Source organism: Ursus arctos, unplaced genomic scaffold (assembly GCF_023065955.2).
Source record: "Ursus arctos isolate Adak ecotype North America unplaced genomic scaffold, UrsArc2.0 scaffold_10, whole genome shotgun sequence".
Classification (NCBI taxonomy): Eukaryota; Metazoa; Chordata; class Mammalia; order Carnivora; family Ursidae; genus Ursus; species Ursus arctos.
This window is the reverse complement of record NW_026622764.1, coordinates 16,528,976-16,550,130: the sequence shown is the minus strand read 5'-3', so window position 1 is coordinate 16,550,130 and position 21,155 is coordinate 16,528,976.

Sequence of the window (21,155 nt, the reverse complement as noted above, 5' to 3'; positions counted from 1 at the left end):
TGGTGATTTGATGAGCGTTACCATAAGAATCCAGCCCTTTTTTCAGAAATGAGAAGTTTTATAATTTACTAGTGTAATTGGTTTTTTTAAATTAAATGCTGTTAATAAAGATGAGCTAATTTAACATGTTCTTTTCTTGACTACCAAACTCAAACCTAATAATTTTAAAACAAAATGGTCTTAGTTAATATTCAACAGTTATTATTTTACAAATTTTTTTGCAAATTTTTCTTCTTGCTGCTAGCAAATACCAAAGGCATTTAATTTTTTTTATTCATCCATGAGTCCCTGAGGATTGGATTACTGTATTCTACTTTTTTTGTTTTCAAATTAAGTGGATTCTGCTTCCACTTTAAAGAAAAATATGAATTTTTATGCTTTTAATTTTTTATTGAAGTATAATTGACATACAATATCCTATTAGTTTCGGGAGTACATCTTAGTGATTCGATATTTTTATACATGAAGAAATGATCCCCATGATAAGTCTAGTTACCATCTGTCACCATACAAGGTTATTTTAATACTATTGACTATATTCCCAACGCTGCACATTACATCCCCATGACTTATTTATTTTATAACTAAGTAGCAGCTTGCATTTACCAAGCAACACATCAACGGGAAAATCAGTGCTTTTGGTGGTCACAATAAAAAAAACCACACACTCTTCCTTCTTAAGGTGTTGGTTTAATTGCAGCCCAAGTTGCACTTTTTCCTTTCCTCAGCTAACAATGCCAAAAACATATGTGGTGAGTTAACAGCCAAAGTAATTGAAATGTGGGATTCTTGGCTGCCGATAGGGCAACACCAAACCTCGGGAGCTAACAAGAGGTGTCGATGATTCATTAACAAAACATAAAATTGTGAGATGGGTAGCGAGACATCCAGTAAGAGCCAATTACTATGACTAGTTCCCGGAGTTTGCTTTTGGCTGGAAAGAACTGCCAGTTAGCAGTATCGCCATTGGCTGCCATTCCCCATGAAAGCCAATGCTCGCCTCTCAACACGTATGGGCTGTTTGACATAGAGGCGGAAGAAGCCAGTGGATTGCGAGGTTCCTCTCCTTCTTCTCACGTATTAGCGTACAGGGAAATTAGGTGGACTCTCCAGTTCAGAAAGTTACGCCGTATTCCGTATTAACGACGACACCTCGTGCTTGAACGGTGGGATAAGGAACTTCCCCACTTGATGAGCGCAAGTGGTGTGTATTCATCACCCCTGCGCACGGGTTAAAGATGACAAGGAAACAGATGCCTAGAGTAGCTTGCCCAGACCCCGATTTCCTAATTCTAGGGCTCATTTAGTCACCCAAATGAGCATTTCTCCACACTCTAAGTTTTATTAACACTGGAGCTTGTCTATTAACACATCCCCGGTTTAATAGCTTCTGACATACAAGGGAGCTGCCTTTCAATCACTTCTATCCCCACAAAAAACAATATTTATAAACTGAACATTTCATGTCATGTGTTAAAAAAAAAAAAAAAATCCCCATCCAGTTGCTGTCAGCCACCACTCCAGAAGGTAAAATGGAACACTCCCACATTGTTGTTTGTATGCCATTCTGCAGCCTCTCCGCACAAAGCAAAGAGAGAGAGCTGGTGATGGTTTATTTGGGCCAGACAATTATGCAAATCAGACTAATTAACATCCCGGCTTATTACCTGGTGGTTCGAACATTTGGATTTCCTTCGTACATCTTATTATTTTTCTACATTTGTGTAAGTTTCTCCCCTTTCACGTATGATCTCTAGCCTTTATCTATGATGGATATTTTCCATTGAAACTATCTGCAATGATTGCTTACACATAGATTGTTATTTATATGTACCTAAATCAAACACCTATTGAATGACCGCTGCTTTTCAGACTCTGGACACTACTTGAAATAAAGGCAAGTGGTCTTTTGAGACAATCATAAGGCACCAGGTTAAGTTTAAAAGTGGTTACCAAGGAATACAAATATGCAAGTAATTTATTGTGTACTAATGTTATTTTAATCTGCTGAAAGACGGCATGCCCAAATATGACTCATGTGCTAATAGAAGATAAGAATATCCCTGAAAGTGATGTGTCTGCCACAAATTGTCTCCATGAATGAACATTAAAACTGAATGAAACTCTTGGGAAAAACATCTAAATGAAAAGTGAGAAGTCTAGTCAACCATCTGGAACTTTCGTACAGGATGCCAAACATCCAGCTACTTGTTAAAATCTGGATGAGTGTTAGCTGCCATTTCATTATAGATTGAGTTCTTCTATTTCAACGTTCAGATGGTTCTAGTAAAAGTTGGCTTCCAGGCTGTTGTGTATCCCTAAGATAGCATCTCATCAATAGTATCCGGCTTCTAGCTTTAGTAGTGATGTTTTGAATAAAAGCATGTGATTAATAAATTTTGCGGTCATTCAGAAGGTAAGTGCCAATCCACGTGTAAAAGTACCACTCCAGCTAAAATTGCTGGGACAGTTCTCAAGACTGGATTTAACTTTTATGGAAATAGAAACCCAAAAGTTTAGACTGTCCTTTTCATCTTTTTTCTAAGACAGGAAAAAAAAGTTTAACACGCACGTGTACTACTAATACGTGACAACCTTGATTGCAGAGTTCTGTCATTAAGACAAGTACCCATTTGTCAGCACCCCCCATAAAAGGACAGTCTGCATGAATCGTAAACAAATGTAGATACAATGTGGCATTTGCAAAGTTTTTTAAAAATCACAAGGCAACCTTAGTTCCACCCATAAAGTTTCTGACAGATCATCTAATCAATATTTGCTGTTTATTAGCATATTTTCCCCCAGATCTGGGTATATTTAAGATTCACAAGCAAAAGAGATTAGTGGTAAACTTTTTCCACAAACAGATATATTCTGTGCTTTTAATGTGTCTCTTGGATTAGTTAAGCAAACTATACTTCCTCATTAACTGAATATTATATTTTTCAAATATGCATAGTGTAGTTTCAAAATTATTTAATAAAAATATTGTTATTTGCTTTCAAAGTTAGTATTACTTGCTGTCTTAAAACAACATGCATTATTCAAGGGGTGCCTGGGTGGCTCTGTCGTGTAAGCGTCTTCCTTTGGCTAAGGTAATGATCCTGGGGTCCTGGGGTCAAGCCCCCCTTTGGCTCAGATCATGATCCCAGGGTCCTGGGATCAAGCCCCACATTGGGCTCCGTGCTCAGTGAGGAGCCTGCTTCTCCCTCTCCCTGACTCCCGCCCAAGCTCTCTAGCTATCTCTCTAATAAATAAAATCTTTTTTAAAAAATGCATGACTCAGGGCGCCTGGGTCGCTCAGTCATTAAGCATCTGCTTTTGGCTTAGGTCATGATCCCAGGGTCCTGGGATCGATCGAGCCCCACGTCGGGCTCCCTGCTCAACAGGAAGCCTGCTTCTCCCACTCCCACACCCCCCCGCCCCGTGTTCCCTCTCTCGCTGTCTCTGTCAAATAAATAAATAAAATCTTTAAAAAAAATAAAAATTAAAAAATTTTAAAAACTTAAAAATGCATGACTCTATAGCAGTAGTAAGTGGTTTTGAGTAGTTTTATTCATGAAATTGTGTGTGTATATATGTATACACATATACATATACATGTATACATACACATACATATACATCTTAGGTTAGAATTCTATAACATAAGCAAGAGGAATTTATTTCTCAAAATTGTGAAGGCTGGAAGTCTGAGATCAGTGTGCCTGCATGGTTGAATGAACCCTCTTCCAAGTTGCAGACTACCTACTCCTCCTCACATCCTCACATGCTCACATGGCAGAGTAGAGAAGGGAAGCAAGTTCTCTCATGACTCTTATAAGGTCATTAGTTCCATTCATGGGGGCTCCATCCTCATAACCTCATCTAATCATAATTACTTCCAAAGGCCCCACCTCCTCATATGATCCCATTGAGGTGTGGGGTGTCAGCATATGAATTTTGGGAGCACACAACATTCAGTTTATAACAATATATATGCAACATTTTAGCAGAGTTGAAAATCAGTATAATGCTTTTCAATATTATATATATATAACATATTTGTAGTAACACTATTTGTAGACCTGCGCTGTCTAATATCGTAGTCACTAGCAACAGATGGGTCCTGAACACATGAAATGTGGCTAGTACAACTAATTGATTTTTTAAATTTAATTAAACCTATTTAAATTTAGAAATTGTAAATAATTTGTCTGGTAAACACAATATTATTGCTCTGTAGAACTATATTTTACTTTAAACATTATATCACATGAGCTATTACTGTTTTTTGTGATATGTTGGGTGGGGCCCAAGCATTCCTTCTGGTATGCCCCATAAACACAGCAACAACCTAGTTAGTATCAACAGACAGATTCAGTTGGAATATTTTGTCTACACAGCAATTGTAATGTTGTGATGTATTTCTTTAAATATTTCTTACAGTCAAGATAAGTTACAGTGGTACCTATCTAAATCATAACTGGTAATTAGGTAGAATATTCAGCATTATTTAACTAGAATTATTAAAATATTTTTTTCTAATTAAAAATAAGCATTAAAAATGTTTTAACTTAAGGTACACTATTGACGCAAAATCAACTCAAGATGCAGAAGTGTGCGTTAGATAAGTAAAGAAAAATGGTCTGGTAGAAGTATGCTGCAATTTCATGATGAAAACCCGTTGCAATTTCCCTCAGTAGAGCAAACTAAAATAACTCTTGCTTGTTGTGTAAAGATGCCTTTAAAGGTAATAAAGTGCTCAATGTAAGGAAACAATTTTCAGTAATTATAAAATGAATTTGATAAGAATTTTGTTCTCAAGAGTTGAGACAAATTGACAAAATTAGTCACCAAAAATCAGAATAAAACATCGAAAAACTTTCTACTGACTTTTTAACAAGATCTAAGCTGTAATTATGGACAACCATAAAACGACAGATTCCTACCAAAAGAGGAAAACTGTTTTTAAATGGAGAGAGGGTAAGGGGCGCCTGGGTGGTTCAGTCATTAAAGGTCTGCCTTGGGCCCAGCGCCTGATCATAGGTTCCTGAAATTGAGCCCCGCATCGGGCTCCCTGCTCCGCTGGGAGCCTGCTTCCCCCTCTCCCACTCCCCCTGCTTGTGTTCCCTCTCTCACTGGCTGTGTCTCTGTCAACTAAATAAATAAAATCTTTAAAAATAAATAAATAAATAAATAAATAAATAAATAAATAAATGGTAAGAGAAATTATAATTTAACACTGCATATAAACAAGTTAAATTTAAAGCTCAAGGAAAGGAAAAATTTGTCTGTGGCCTAAGTAGGTAAATAGAAGAATTTCTATTAAAATTGATACCTTTCATAATGCAAAATAATAATAATAATTTACACATTTTTCTAACATGAATCAATATGCAGAAGATTAATTACAATTGGCAGCATTACCTAAATGGGCTACAAAACTACCAGGAAAATCTTAAGGATGTTCTGCTGATATTGATAAATCTAGAGTTGCTTTTTAATTTACGCAAAATCTCTTTGAATAAGTTATATACTGGCATTAACAAATTGCCATAAGAGTTAATAAACTAAACTGATTTACGTTTAGTTTTAAAACTGATAGGATTTTGCTTCAAAGTTTCAAAGTCAAATTATTTCTTCTAAAAGAGATGAACCATAGAGGCAAATATTAAAGGGAATTACTGCCTTCACTCATTTGCGTTATTAGAAAACTTTTAAATAAGTTTGGAACAAGTTGGGTATATGAGTCTATTTTTCAACCACAGAACTTAAGAAATCTAAACACAGATGAAGTATTTTTTACGAAAATTTGGTGGCCAAATTGAGATGTGCTAGAAGTTTAAAATATGCACCAGATTTTGGAGGCCTAATACAAAAGAGAGAGAGAAGAGAAGAGAAGAGAAGAGAAGAGAAGAGAAGAGAAAGAAAGAAAGAAAGAAAGAAAGAAAGAAAGAAAGAAAGAAAGAAAAGAAAAAAAGAAAGAAAGAAAGGTTTCCTTAATTTTATATTGATTACTTGTTGAAATGATAAAATTTTGGATATATTGGGTTAAATAAAATGATTGTTAAAATTTGTTTCAGATATGTTGTTTTACTTTTTTAAATGTAGCTATTAGAAAATTTTAAATTATGTATTTAGCAAAAAATAGATGTACCTTAATAATAAATTTAAAAATTTAAAAACAAAATAGGGGTGCCTGGGTGGCTCAGTCAGTTAAGTGTCTGCTCTTGATTTAAGTTCAGGACATGATCCCAGGGTCCTGAGATGGAGCCCCATACAGGGCTCTGCACTCAGCAGGGAGTCTGCTTGAGATTGTCTCCCTCTCCTTCTTCCCCTCCCCCCATTTGTGCGCACGCTCTCTTTCTCTCTCTCAAATAAATAAATCTTTTTAAAAATTTAAAAACAAAATAAAATAAAATTAAATGTGTGGCTTTAACAACATTTCTATTGGACAGTGTTTCCTTAAACAAATGAATAAATTGCTTTGTAAAAGATATAAAAAATATATATAAAATATATTTTGCATTTATTTTGTTAAATAAATTTATTATTTGTCCTAATTTTATAACTTGAAAATATAGTTGGACAAGTCTCTTTATTAGCTATATTGGTGGGGTAAAGAAACTTTTTAATAAATTACCATTTTAAAGGATCATATGCTTTATTCTGAGTTGAATTTATTTGATTCAAAGTATAAAGGCTGACTGGAATCTCTACATTATCAGTCTATTGTTTTTAACCTTGACATAATTGACAGACCATAACACTTTAGATATAAAGTACGTTATTAGATTATGTATAGGATTCTATCAAAATGATATATATCTAAGATAAATGACAAAGGAGAACACAGTATATTCAGTAGTGACCCTCGATTAATCTTTGTGGATTAAATTATAATTATTTGAAATTAATTTTATAGTTTCACTTTCAAAGTGACCACTTACTTGCTTCATATCTCAAGAGGCCTTCCATTGTTCCAAACATTTAAAAAATAAATGTAAATGCTCTTCACCAGACCTAAAGCCTTGTGAATAAATAAACCATGTCTTTAGAACATACATAAATTCCAAAGATATTTGTAGAGTGAATGGACTCTCTCAGAAAATAATAAATAGAAATGCTTCTATCAAATAAGTCTGGAGTAGAATTTGTGTTTGCTTAATTTGGCCAGTATTCAAACTGCAGCTTCAAACCTGCCTGATAGAGAAGTAAGCCACTGGACATAAGTATCAGTAGTAATGACCGGACTTACAAAGCCATTTGTTTGATGCAATTTCCATTATTTCTAATGTTGGGAATTTATTTCCACATTCCTTATTTCTATAATTCATAGAAATTTAACATTGAAAACAAAGATTACTTCATCCAACACTTATTTTACATACAGGGAAACAGAGGCCCACGATGTTAGGGAAAATAGAACCTAAAACTCTCTTCCAGGAGACCATATTTTCCCCCCAACAGATGCATTGTTCTCTAGACTCTGTTTCCTTCCTCTTTCAGTTCTCTTGGCCAGCTTAGAGGTATTTTTGTTTGTTTTTTGTTTGGTTGGTTTTTGGTTTGGTTTGGTTTGGTTCGGTTGGCGGGGTCAGAGGGTCTGGAGTGAAAATTATAGTTGAGGATAGGAGCTAAGGGACTGTGAGCTAAATAATGGAAAAGGGAATCCCTCCTCAGTGTAGACATGCCAACCACCATCCCCAAGACAGCAAAGCATGCTGATGGTTCTCTGGGGGATTGGCTGAGATGTAGAGAGAGAAGGCACATTTCTCCATAATACTAAAGTTGGCTTCTACTATAAAGCCTCCAAGATCAGAGGACTTTCTAACTTTCTTGTTGATACATGTAGAGTATCTAGCTTTGCTTGTCTTTTGCTGGCTTCTCAGCATTTATTTCAATGGTTCTATGGCAACATTCCATCTCTAATACTTCGAAAAAAGAATGGCCACAACATTTGAACAGTAAAGTAGTCTAGTCCATTCTTCAAAATCTCTAAGTCTGCTTTTCCTAGATCTGTAGATTGCATTTTGGCGTGCTTACCAAAATATATTTGATATTTAATGAAACAAAATCTCTCATTTGCTGTCTTGTGCTTTATTCAAAATCCCCAAATAATAGGCTTTTTCTTGATTCTCGTGAATTAAAAGCAAACTGTCATTAATGGCACTCAAAATCCATGTGAGATTTTTCTTCTTTTGGATATTTGAGGACTTTATTCTTAGCTGTCCAAGGAAATCAAATAACTCTTCAGATTCTAAGCCTGACAGCTTGGAGAAAATTGAAATATATTGTGGAATGTACCATATTGGAATTTATATGATATTATGTATCGTGAAATATATTATAGAACTGGACAAGTTTTATGGACATGATTTGTATTTTACCTTTATTTAAAATAGCAAAGTGAAAAGCTGTCAGTTGGCAATTACAGTAAATAAAAGACAAATTTGTCAAAAATGAATAATATTAAATCAGCCTATTAAGACAGAAGAGAACACTGAGGGTGAAAAAAACTGAGATTTTTCTTTTGACCAGCAAAAGAATTTTGAGGATTTCTGAGCAAAATTAGCCATGCTCCACTTAGGATTGTTAAGCGTTATTGAAAATTTCACGTAAATGCAAAAACATACACGTATAGGAGTACGTTGACATGTGCTCCAGTCCATTGCTAATTCTGCTTTTTAGCCCAAAATGTTAAAAGAAAGACCTCACAGATGCTTTCAAATTTGCAATGATTGCAAGAAAAGTCTCAGATGTGGATTGGGCATTGGCATAAACTTAGCGAGTTGGCATCAGCATCAGTAACAGGTGGCATAGTAGGCAGTGAAATTGCAAAGGCAGAACTGTTTGCATTTCCTGTGTTATCATCTCAATCTTTTTTTAGTAAGCATAATTCTAGTAATTAGGAGCAAGTTGGGGTTTTTTTTTTAATGGAAGCTCGAAGCACAGAAATATTTATTCATTATTATTAATATTGAAGTTTGCATGGAAGGTTTTTAACCTATCACATTCGATATAATAATGGTGAATTTATATGCCCTATGATAGTATATAATTCTTACATGGGCATTATTTCATTTTTCCCTACTACAAGGCCTGAATCTGACACGCTCACAGAATAAAACTCAAGATAATCTTCACAACTTTCTTAAACTAATTGCTTACTACACTTGGTTTTAAAGTGTTACACCATTTTCACGATGTCCCATCTACCGAAATTTTATTAATCCAAATAATTACTGGTGCAAACATCTAGAAAATATCTTCCACATGGTGTAAATTTTTGAGATTTTCTTTGGAGAGTAACATTACTATTTAGATTATGACTTACAATGTGTTTTAGATGTATCATTTATAGTTTACTTTTATATTATAGTTTATTTTAGTATTATGTTAGATGATTAGAAATGCTTATTATTCATAAAAATGGAGATTTAAAAATTTTTAAGTGTAACTGTAAAGCAAAATAGTTAAGCGTTGTGGTCTTGAAACAGTACGGGTTTTAGATATGAAACATATCTAAACATATCACATGAAGTCTGCCTTTTATAATTCACTTATCTCTGAAGTTTACCTGAAGAAAGGAGAGAATAGTGCCTTTTTCATAAAACTGATGAAAATGAAGTCCTTCCTTCTGAGGGCAGCTAGGGAAGGATCTCTGCCGGGACTCTCCCTGGCTGGTGGCTGCCATCTTCTCCCTGTGTCTTTACATGTGGTCTTATCTCTATGCATATCTGTGTGCCCAAATTTTCCCCTTTTATAATGACACCAGTCATATTGGATTAGATTCGCCCCTAAAGATCTCATGTTAACTTGATTGCCTCTGTAAAGATCATATCTCCAAATAGGGTCACATTCTGAGGTACTAAGGATTAGGACTTAAACATGTGAATTTTAGGGAGGGGTGTAATTCAACCACAACAGGCACCAACTAAAAATGACGTAACCCTGTTCAAAAAAAACCAAAAACCAAGAGCCCAGACAATTGGTACAAGGGACAATTTTTATCTGGCTTCATCCAGGAGAACTCAGATGCTCATTTAAAGTAGTATCTTCATCAATTAAGACAAAGGATGCCCCACTAGAGTTAACCTATCTATTCGAGTCAATTTAGATTTGTCATAACCTACATTTTCCTTTATCATTTAATTTTTGTACTTTCATTATACTATATTCCTATTCTTCCTGTCTCCATTTCTTTATAAATCAATTGTATTTAATAAGATTTTGAAATTTCCATTTTGGAGAATAAAATAAACTTGAAATGAAATATTAGTATTGATGCCTCTCATGAAGACTTTGGCTCATATCCATGTTATTGGTCTTAGTGACATCCAGTGGCCATGACAGGTCAGTGGCAGGATTTCAGGTCTTTCCAGAAGCATCTGTACTATATACTTCCTCTCTAGAACATAAAAAAATATATATCCTTAGGCCACTGCTCATTTTAACATAAGGATGATAAGATGCCCCTGGTCATGTGTCATTCATAAACTGAAGTATCTTATAGATCAGAAAAATAATGATCATTACATTTAGTTTTATTTCACTCTACCTCATTAATGAATTAGTATCTCTTGCTGCTTAAAAATATGAAGCTACAAAATGTATTTTAAAGAAATTCTAAAGACATGCCTTATCCTGTCGAGCAGTATTTTGTTTTCACACACCTCTAGGTCTGAGTACCTATATTTAAATAAAATTGTCAAATATACTATTAAAGGTATGGGGTATTCTAAACAATCAAAACGTTTCTTTCTAGGTACTTATGAGCTGGTAATTCAAAAATATTACATATTTCATTAGAATGTAGTAAAGAAAGTCTGTGCTGAGTGAGACATGATTATTGGGGTCTGACTATGCCCCCCGGTGCTGAAGTCAGACTGAAGAATCAGACTGCAGCTCTGTTAAAAAAATTTTTTTAAGAGTCCGCAAAATCTATATTACAAACATTTTTGTACCTTGAGGCGAGTTACTTAGCTCTCTAGGCTGAGTTTCTGATAATAACAATGGTGATCTGTATTATAGTGTTAAGCTAAGAACTAACTACAAATAATGATTACCTAGTACTTCGTAGTTTAAAAAGTCAATCATGCAAATTTGCACATGCATGAAACCTACGGGGAGTAGAGAAGTAAGCCTGTCTGTCTTTCTGAATAATAGCAAGGTAATCCACGTTAGGCCCCTTTTGTTATGCAGCACAAGGCTAGGAGCCCTGGCCTGACTGAACCACTAAATACATAGTGGCAGTGAATAGACCTCAGGAGTGGTATTTATAATTTCCCTGGGAAATTGATACACATACATGAAATCTCTAAAAAGGATTCAGGTGAGTAGATACTTAAATGCCCGGCTCTGAGACAGGTATAGCCGTGGAGCAGAGGAATACTGGCAGTGGACTAAGGCAATAAGCAAAGGTTTCCAGAGAAAGGAGTATCCGTCTTAAAAGAGGCATGGGTATTTGATTATTGGAGAAAAGTATGGAGAGCCGGAGAAAACAGGCAGTTTAATTTGGGGCAGGGTTACACGTAAAATGTGGAAGTGGAACACAAGCCTACGGTTTGGGGTTTGGTGAGGGAATAATTCTGACCACAGGCGTGGACCTTTTTTTTTTTTTTTTTTTTTTTTTTGCGGGGTCAGGGAGGGTGGTAGAGGACACATGACAAAAAAGTGAGGGTGGCGAGTTGATAAGCACCTGACCATGGCTGACGGCCAAGAGAAACAAGGAGTCGTTATGACTTTTAGCATGTAATGGCAAGATACAAGCAGCATGCACAGAGATTACAACTGTTTTTGAAGCAAAGATGCACTTGGTTTCTTGTTAGGTGACCATCTGAGAAAACCAAACACAAGTTTCTGAAAGTTTCAACAGCAACGTTGGAAAGGAGGGGAAGATCTCGCGATCTCAGGATACCGAGTGAGTCTGGGGATTAGCAACCTGGGAAAGGTATGGGTCAGCAATGAGTCAAAAAGCCATCCAAAATACTGATATTGAAAATAAAAGGAAGAAAGATAGAAAGGCTCTTTTTTTAGGGGAGGGGAAGAAGCAAAGTATTACTATACTCCAAAAAAATAAATTTCTATGAGGAGTTGGACATGTTAGGGATAGGGGCCAACGGTGAGAACTTCAGGGTCAGAATCCTGGAGAATATGGTTATGCCCTCAAGAGGGTAACAGAAAGTGGAAGCCAGAGATTAAGTTTGGAATGGAAGATGAATGAGTAAGGGAAGGAGACGAAAAGTGAAGTAGAGAACTAGAAAAGGAGAACAGTATCTCAGATGGGAAGAAAGTAATGTTCTTTAAATGAACGGAAAGGTAAGAGGCACTTGGGTGGCTCAGTCAGTTAAGCATCTGCCTTCAGCTCAGGTCATGATCCCGGGGTCCTGGGATCAAGCCCCTCATCGGGCTCCCTGTTCAGCGGGGAGTCTGCTTCTCCCTCTGCCCCTCCCCCTACTGATGCATGAGTGCGCATGCTTGCTCTCTCTAAAACATAAATAAAATCTTTAAAAAAAAAAGAATTGAAAGGTAAATCAATATAATTACCACAGAAGAATCAAGCAGAATCAACACTGAGAACAGACATTCAGTTCAGCTGGGACGGGAAGAGAGGAGTGAGGTGGAGTTTGCCATTTCCAACTTGGGAGACAGGGGCTTTGTGGAGTACACGGGTCCCCATCCAGATTTCCAGAACTTGAGGAGGAAAGATGTTACTGAGGAAATTCATGAGTTGAATTGAATGAGACCATTCTTTCAAAGAACCCAACTGATGGCAGAAATGGAATGATATTAGGAAGGGTAAGCAGGATGAAGTAAAAGTTTCATTTAATAGAGAAAATTGAGACAACCTTCAAAGCAGAGGAAAGGAGTCCAAGTTTGGAAAAGGGGAAGGTTAGGATAAAGCAGGAAAAGTTCAAGGAAAAGGCAGTAAAGAGAGGAGTCAACAAGCTCCCTTGTAAGTCTGACGAGAGGAAGAGCCAAGAACATCAGACATCCCTTTGAAATGTCAGAAATTAACTTTTGAGAGAATGATATATCTTCCTCTGAGACTTGAGGGAAAATAAATACAGATATACATAAATCAAATCAAAGATGAGAGACCTGGTAGAATTGAGGACTTAACGACATAAAACAAGGCCTGAAATTGGTGTGGAAAATAATCCAGGGAACCAGTGAGCAATAAACAAAAAGACACTGAGCAGGAGAACTGGCCAAGTTTAAGTTGTTCATCAGGCTCTACCGGGGAGCCAGCTGCACGAAGCCACAGAGCTTTCTCCAGCCGCAGGCGGCGGTCTGCAAGCAGAAGGCTCACCGCGGAGCCATCCAAGGCTAGAGGGGCAGGGGGGCCACGAGGGAGGCACAGTGCTGGCACAAGGAGCACAGAGGCAGCTGACCACTTAACACAAAATGGAAAGGAGTCAAGTTTGGTCTAATGAGAGAAGCTTGATCCTAGCAAAGAAGGGCCGGGATGAGTAATGTCATAATTCCCAAAGCAGAAGGAAAGTTCCAACCCTTATGGAGGAAGGAGAAGCAAGAGAATGCGTGGGAAGAGCTGGATTTTGATATTTCACAGTGATTGGGGGCAGTGTTTTATGGTAGAGTTCCACACATGCCTGACGTGGCATGAAGCATGAGGTCGAGGCTTCTGATAAGTTAAGATCTTGGAGGTTGAAAAAGTCATCTTGGATGAGAGAATGAAACACTGAGGAGGTGGGTGGAGAGCTGGATTCTAGTCGTTTGGGTGAGTGGGATCCTTTGCTGAGAGCCATGGTTCTCAAAGCCTGGGCTTCAGATCAACAGCATTAGCATCTCCTGAAAAACTGACAGAAATGCAATTTCTTGAGCCCCATGTACACACTGAATCAGAAACTCTGGGGATGGGGTCAGCAGTCCCTTCAGGGCCCGAGGAACACTTAGGTTTGAGAACCACTGTGTTAGAGACCAACACAAGGAAGATGAAAAGTTCGGTGATGAGGGCATTACCTGTTAAAAAAATGGAGTGAGTGGGGCTTGATCAGTATTCTGCCACAATCCTATAGAACACAGATAACAACAAGGAGTGAGCAATAAATACTTGTTTACCCTTTTGCATTTGATAAGTCCCTGTCAAATATATCTATATTCTCTGCACAGCATGGGAGAAAATATTTGCAAACCGTATGTCTGATAAGGGGAGGTTAAGATCCAAAATAAAGAAGAAACTCTTACAAGTCAATACCAATAAGTAAATAAATAAATAACTTGATTTTCTAAATGGCCAAAGAAATTGAACAGACATTGCTCGAAACAAGACCTACAAATGCCCAACAGACACATGAAAAAGTGCTCAACATCAGGGAGATGCAAATCCAAACCACGATAAGACCCCATAGTGAAAGTTTAACTGTACCTGCTCTTTGATGATAATTTCATGACAAACAATTGCTATGTTTACCAACTGTTCATAGAAAATAATTCAAAATTACAAGAAATGCATGCAAAGGTTAGGGATGCTGCATTTTAACAGTATAGAAAATAACTAGTTTGAAGGAGAAGAGTAAATTGCAGGAAAGTATAATTCATAACATTATAAATATGAGGTTGCTTTGCGATTTTCTCAAAGCAATATTTTAGCAAATATATTCTGAAGAATCATGACAAGTTAGACATATTACAATTTCCTAGTAATTACTTTATGAAAAAATACCATTCGTTGCTAGATGATTTACATAAAAACAATTTACAGGGCCGTTTGAATTTATTTAATTATTTAAATGCCAGACTAAATATGTTCTCTAGAGAAATCTTAGTAAAATTATCATTTCATTAGTAATTGGAAATGACGATGCTTATTACTTTCTCTACTATACTCTTAGCTGTATTCCAGGGATGGCCAAGATGGGACCCAAATGAATGACAATGACTGAGAAACTCAAGTGTCAGCACACACTCAATTAGGTCCAAAGAAATACATGACTGCCTTTGCATCCACTGAAGCCTGTACATTTGAGTCAAATGATTCTGAATTTATGCTACATAAACACACCTGATAAAATATTTATCTCAAAAAATATTTCAGGGCACCTGGGTGGCTCAGTTGGTTGAGAGGCTGACTCTTGGTTTCAGCTCCGGTCATGATCTCAGGGTCCTGAGATCAAGCCCCCTGCTTGGGCTCTGAGCTCAGCAGGGAGTCTGCTTGAGATTCTTTCCCCTTCCTCACCCTCTCCATCTGCCTCTCCCCCACCCTCACGGCCCCCCCGCCCTTGCTCACGCTCTTGCTCGTACTCTGGTGCTCTCTCTCTAAAATAAATAAATCTCAAAAAAAAGTTTCAATATTTGCCTAATTACAAAAGCAACATGTTTTTACTATCTCAATGCAGTCTTTGTCTATTATAAAAAGGAAATTCAGATAAACAGTACCAAGAAAATAGAAATGCCATATTTCTATCATCCATAGATTGCTATACAGTCTTTTTTTATTTTTTATTTTTTATTATGTTATGTTAGTCACCATACAGTACATCATTAGTTTTTGATGTAGTGTTCCATGATTCATTGTTTGCATATAACACCCAGTGCTCCATGCAACAGATGCCCTCCTTAATACCCATCACTGGCCTAGCCCTATCCTCCACCCCCTCCCCTCTGAAGCCCTCAGTTTGTTTCCCAGAGTCCACAGTCTCTTGTGGTTCATTCCCCCTTCTGTTTACCCCGCTTCATTCTTCCCTTCCTTCTCCTACCGATCTCCCTGCTATTTCTTATGTTCCAAAAATGAGTGAAACCATATGATAATTGCCTTTCCCTGCTTGACTTATTTTATACACAGTCTTTAGACTATACCTTAGTGTAAAACTTTACAGATACTTTGCTGTGTCACACACACACACACACACACACACACACACACACACACGCGCGTTTTTTTCAGTTACTTAATCCTACATTTCCTTAACTAACATACAGTCTATATTCTAATTTCCCCAATTATCCCAGAAATGCTCAGTGGAGTTGGTTTATCCAAATTAGGACACATATTACATGTTTTTTTATAGTCCTAAAATCTCTTCCTTTTTCATCTGATATACCTCTTCCTTCTGTTCTCTTTTCCCTCGCGGCACTGACTGGTTGGGGAGACCTTGTTAAACTGAAGACCACTTGGGCTTCCAGATGCTCCATAGGGTACTCTAATGTGTCTTTCCTCTTGAAATTGGTTCTAAATGGCTGGTGGATTCAGACTACATCAAAGATGATACAGTACCCATCAGTGCATCAGGTGACATCTGGGCAACCTGCTACTAATGACACCAAAATCAACCACTGAATTTAGGTCGTGACTGCCTGATTCCTTAAAGCACAGCTATTTTTCCCCATCAGGCCTAGAAAGTTATCGCTGTGGTTTTACTTTCACATTCTTCAACTGTCCAGTTTCCTAACCGTCTTTACAATCATTAATAATCCAGAGTTGGTATTTAATGAGAAGTTGCAAATTCCTGCTTTTTTAATCCTTCAAAGTCAGAATGTAAAATGAAATAAGATTACTATGGTTATCACTTACTGGGTGCTTACAAAGTACCAGGTTCTATGCAACAGGCTTACTGAGTCATTTAAATCTCAAACCAGTCCTGGGAGGTAGGTAATACCTATGCCCGTGGAACTAAGGAGGAAATTGAGACTACTCCAATCAGACTGTGAAAGACGTTACATAATGTGTTCTTGCTAGCAGCTCATTAATGCTGGAGGAAGAATCCAAACCCAATGTCGGTCTGACTCCAAAGCGTATGACATTTACCATTAAGTAACATCACCTCTCCAAGCCCAAATGTGTTTTGATAATTAATTATCTTAAAAATGACATCATTAAATAGGACCCCAAATTTCCAGGAAACAGCCTTACTACATCACTGGGAGTAGGTTATGCCGTCTTGCCTGAGTACCCTCTACCCCTTATTCTCATTCTTCAGCACTCAGTTTCTAAAATCTCTTCAGTCACAGTTATTAATAGTATTGGAATATTTTGAAAATTTAAATTAGGAGGGAGGGAGGACAGAGGAAATGTTAGAGACTTCTCATGAGAAAATGCCAGTCTTTGTTTCCCATATGAAAACCAATGTGCATCTAGTGGTAAAGAAGTTGAGTTCCTGCCTGGGCAGCATGAGGGACACCCCATGATGCCCTGGGAAAGAAGTCACAGTAGTGGCTGGCCCGTGTAGGGGATACCCCTATATTTTCCCGGGAAAGCTTCCTATTTGCTTCATGTATTTGATCTATTTGAATCTACTGTGTTAAAAGATGTTACTAATTCCACAAAACCCTTTGAGGTTTGGTGACATTTTTTTCTTTTCAATGTTTTTTTGTTAAATATTGGAAAAAATGCAAAGTAATATTTATAATCTATGTGTAAAGAATAGTGAATAATTTTTTAAAACACTCGTGTTCCTATCTTTCTGCTTAACACACATACAGATACAGGGCGCCTGGGTGCCTCAGTCGGGTAAGCATCTGACTCTTGATCTCAGCTCAGGTCTTGATCTCAGGGTCATGAGTTCAAGCCCCACACTGGGCTCCATGCCAGGCATGGAGCCTACTTAAAAAAGAAATAGAAAGAGAGAAACACACCGATGTATTTGAAACCACCTGTACGAACCTCCCCGGACAACATCTTCCACTTCCCCTGTCCAGATTTCGGTGTCTGACATTGTCAGACATTCTTTATCCAATCTTATGAGTGACAAAAGTTATTATATTGCGATGTTGTCAGAGAGGTTACCTGATACAGTATATCAGCCATTCCTATTTTCTCTTTTGTGAAATCCCCTGTTCAAATATTTTGTCCCTGTCAGTGGAAGAGGGAGTAGGAGGGGATTGTTTTTCTTATCAACTCAGGTGGTTTTGTGCTCTAGATAGAAGACTTTCTTTGAATATTTGTCACAACTACTCTGCCATTCTATGGCTTATTATTCCACTATCGTTATGGTATATTCTGAGGACCAGAAGCTCTTCACTTTGAAGGTGGCAAATTTATCGTTTCCTTTGTGTTCTGTACTTCTGTCTTTAACAGATCTATTCCTACTGAAAGGGCAAGAAAATATTGTCTTTTGTTATCTTCTAAAACAGTACTGTTGTATTTTTTACATTTAACCTAACCGAAATTGTTTTTGTTTTGTTTTGATGATCAAAAACCCAGTCTTTTTCTTACTGAATTTCCAATGGGCCTGCTGACAAAGTCCAAGTTTCTATATTTGCTCATCTTCCTTTAAGATCATTGTATCTTGCATTAATCAACTCATCTATTGCAATATATGTCCCACACACTGCTTACGTATTAAAGCGTTTTAATAAATCTTTTCATTTGGTATAGAAAGTTCCACTGACTATTCTTTTTCAGTTATAACATAAAAGAAATTTGGGATCAATGTGACCATTTTCACACAGACACACACACATATACACATAACAACTGAAATTTTGTGTGAAATTTTTGAAATTTTATATAAAATATGAATTGAATCAGTAAATCAACATGTTTACAATATTTAGTCTTCGAATCCATGTACTTGAGAAGTATCCATATTTGTTTTTTCTTAAATATCTTTAAACAAATTTTGTTTTATACATGAAATCCCTGCACATCTTTGGTTATATTTATTCTTAAATGCTGAAATTATAGCTACTGTAAATTATTTGCCTTTTCAAATTGTGTTTTCTAATTATATTTTATAAATGTGTGCTCATAAAATTGTTTATATATTGATTTTTGAATCAAACATTGTTAAAATCTCTTATAAGATACCAATAGTTTCTCTATGATTCTTCTGTTTTCTGTGAAGACAGTCATTTCATTGCTGAATGAATATTTTACCTTTTTTCATCCTTATACTCTTGCATTGTTTTCTTGTAACACTGTCCTATCTTGACTCTCAAGGGAAAAATAATAAAGGAATGCTTGTAAAGGCCATCTTAGACCATTCTTCTTCCTTTTGGAGACATGCTTTCAATTTGAAATCATAGCATATTTGTTGTAGAGTTTTTGCATATATTTTATCATTTTCTAAGAATTTGTCTTATTAATGGATATTGAGCTTTATTGAATGCTTTCTTTGCTTCTAAAGATATATATCCTATGGGCTTCATTTTAACATGAATTACACCATAAATTTTACAATGGAAAACTCTCCTTGTGTTAGAAAATAAACACAACTTGATAAAATGTATTATATTTTTACACATTGCTGGATTTGGTTTGTTTATATTTTGTTTGGGGCTTTTGGTACCTCTATTACTGAGTGAAATTGACGTGCCTGTTTCATTTCTCAAACTATATGTGCCTTGCCTTGTGATAAAATATATGTTAGCCAATATATTTTTCTGAAACATTATGTACAAAATTGAAAATGTTTGTTTTAAAGAAGTGTTACCTATATAAAACTGGAATCTGATATTTTGTGGGAAGAATATCTTAACCACTAGTTAGAATTTGTTCACCTTTATATGATTTATATAGTTTATATTTCTTTTTTTTTTTTAATTGTTTTCTTCCATTTTTATGGAGGTTGTTCACTTGAGTTTTCTAATGTTTGGCAAAATTTCTTCATGATAGTATCTTTCAAACTCCACAGCATCTGTGGTTGAATTTTTCTTTCTAGTATGTTTCTTTGCACTTTCTTTCAATATTCCTAATTAATCTTTTCCAAAGTTTGCTGATTTTACTAGCTTGTTCAATGAGTCAGTTTGGCTTTTTCAGTTTTTAAATATCATGTATCTATATCCTTTTTCACTGTTTTTTAATTGCTTTTATTATTTTTCTTCTACTTTTTTGGAAGCTTTCTTCCCTTCTGTCTTTCCTTGAATATTTCATTCATGGTTTTTGGCATTCCTTTTTGTAATAAACCAATTAAGGCTATAATTTTTCCCCGTATAAGCTTAAGCTAGATCTTATGATCTAGCTTATAAATCTTTTTAAAGATTTTCTTTATTTATTTGTGAGAAAGAGTGCAAGGGGGGGAGCAGAAGAGGAGGGAGAGGGAAAGAATCTCAAGCAGACTCTGCAGTGAGCGGAGCCCATCACAGGGCTCAATCCCATGACCCCGAGATCATGACCTGAGTTGAAACCAAGAGTCGTCTGCTTAACCAACTGAGCCACCCAGGTGCCCCTATAAATTTTATATGAACTACCTACAGCTTTTTTGTTGCTAAATATGTTTTAGTTTCTATTTTGATTTTTCCTTATCCCATGAGTAATGTAGAAGTTGGTATTAAAATTTAAATATGTGTGGAGTTTCTATATATACTTCAAAGATTGTATCTACTGGAAGAAACTTCTAAGCAGAGGGAACAGGAAGTGAAAAACCCTGAATACAAAAGTTGTATTCAAGGAACTGCAAGAAATTCAGGGTAACTGAATTTTCTACTCAACAAATGAGTAGAAAATGTAGTTAGAGGGTAACACAGGGCCAGATCCTGTTAGGACTTGAAAATCATATTAATGTGTAGCATTTACTCAGTGAGATAAGGAGTAGTGAATTTCTAAGAAAATCTACATTTTAGCAAGATCAGTCTCTGCAGTGGTAGTGGTAGGCAGGAGTAGAGGAAGAGCAGAAGCAGAGAAACCAATCAGATGTTGGAGGCTTTGACCTCATGGTGGTAAAGACAGTGTAAAGGTCAAAACTTGGATATATTTTGAAGGCAGAACCAGTGAGATTTTCTGCAATACTGGATCTGAATGTGATAGAACAAAAAGAGTCAAGGTTGACAGGAAGGTTTTTAGCTCAAGAAATGGGACTATAATTGCAATCAGCTTAAATGGAGAAGTCTGTGGTGGAAACAGCCAAGTCTTCTGAGGTAAGAACTTTGAAATGCTTTAGCTATCAAGTGGAAATATGGGCTTGGGAATCAACAACATTTAGGTTATAGGTAAAGTCATCTGACTAATTAGCACAAATAGAAAAGAGAAGATGTCTAACTACTATATACTGGAACATTCCAATATTTAAAGATAGAGGAGATGAAGAGGAAACCAGCAAAAGACAATGCAAATGAGGGGCCATAAAGGTAAGAGTAAAACCAGGCAAGTGTGGTGTTGGAAGCAAAGTAAAGAAAGTATTTCAAGATGACATAGTGATCAGTGATGCAAATACTACTTGTAAGATGAGGAACTAGAAATGACCCTTGGCGATTGAAGGTCATGGCTGATCTTT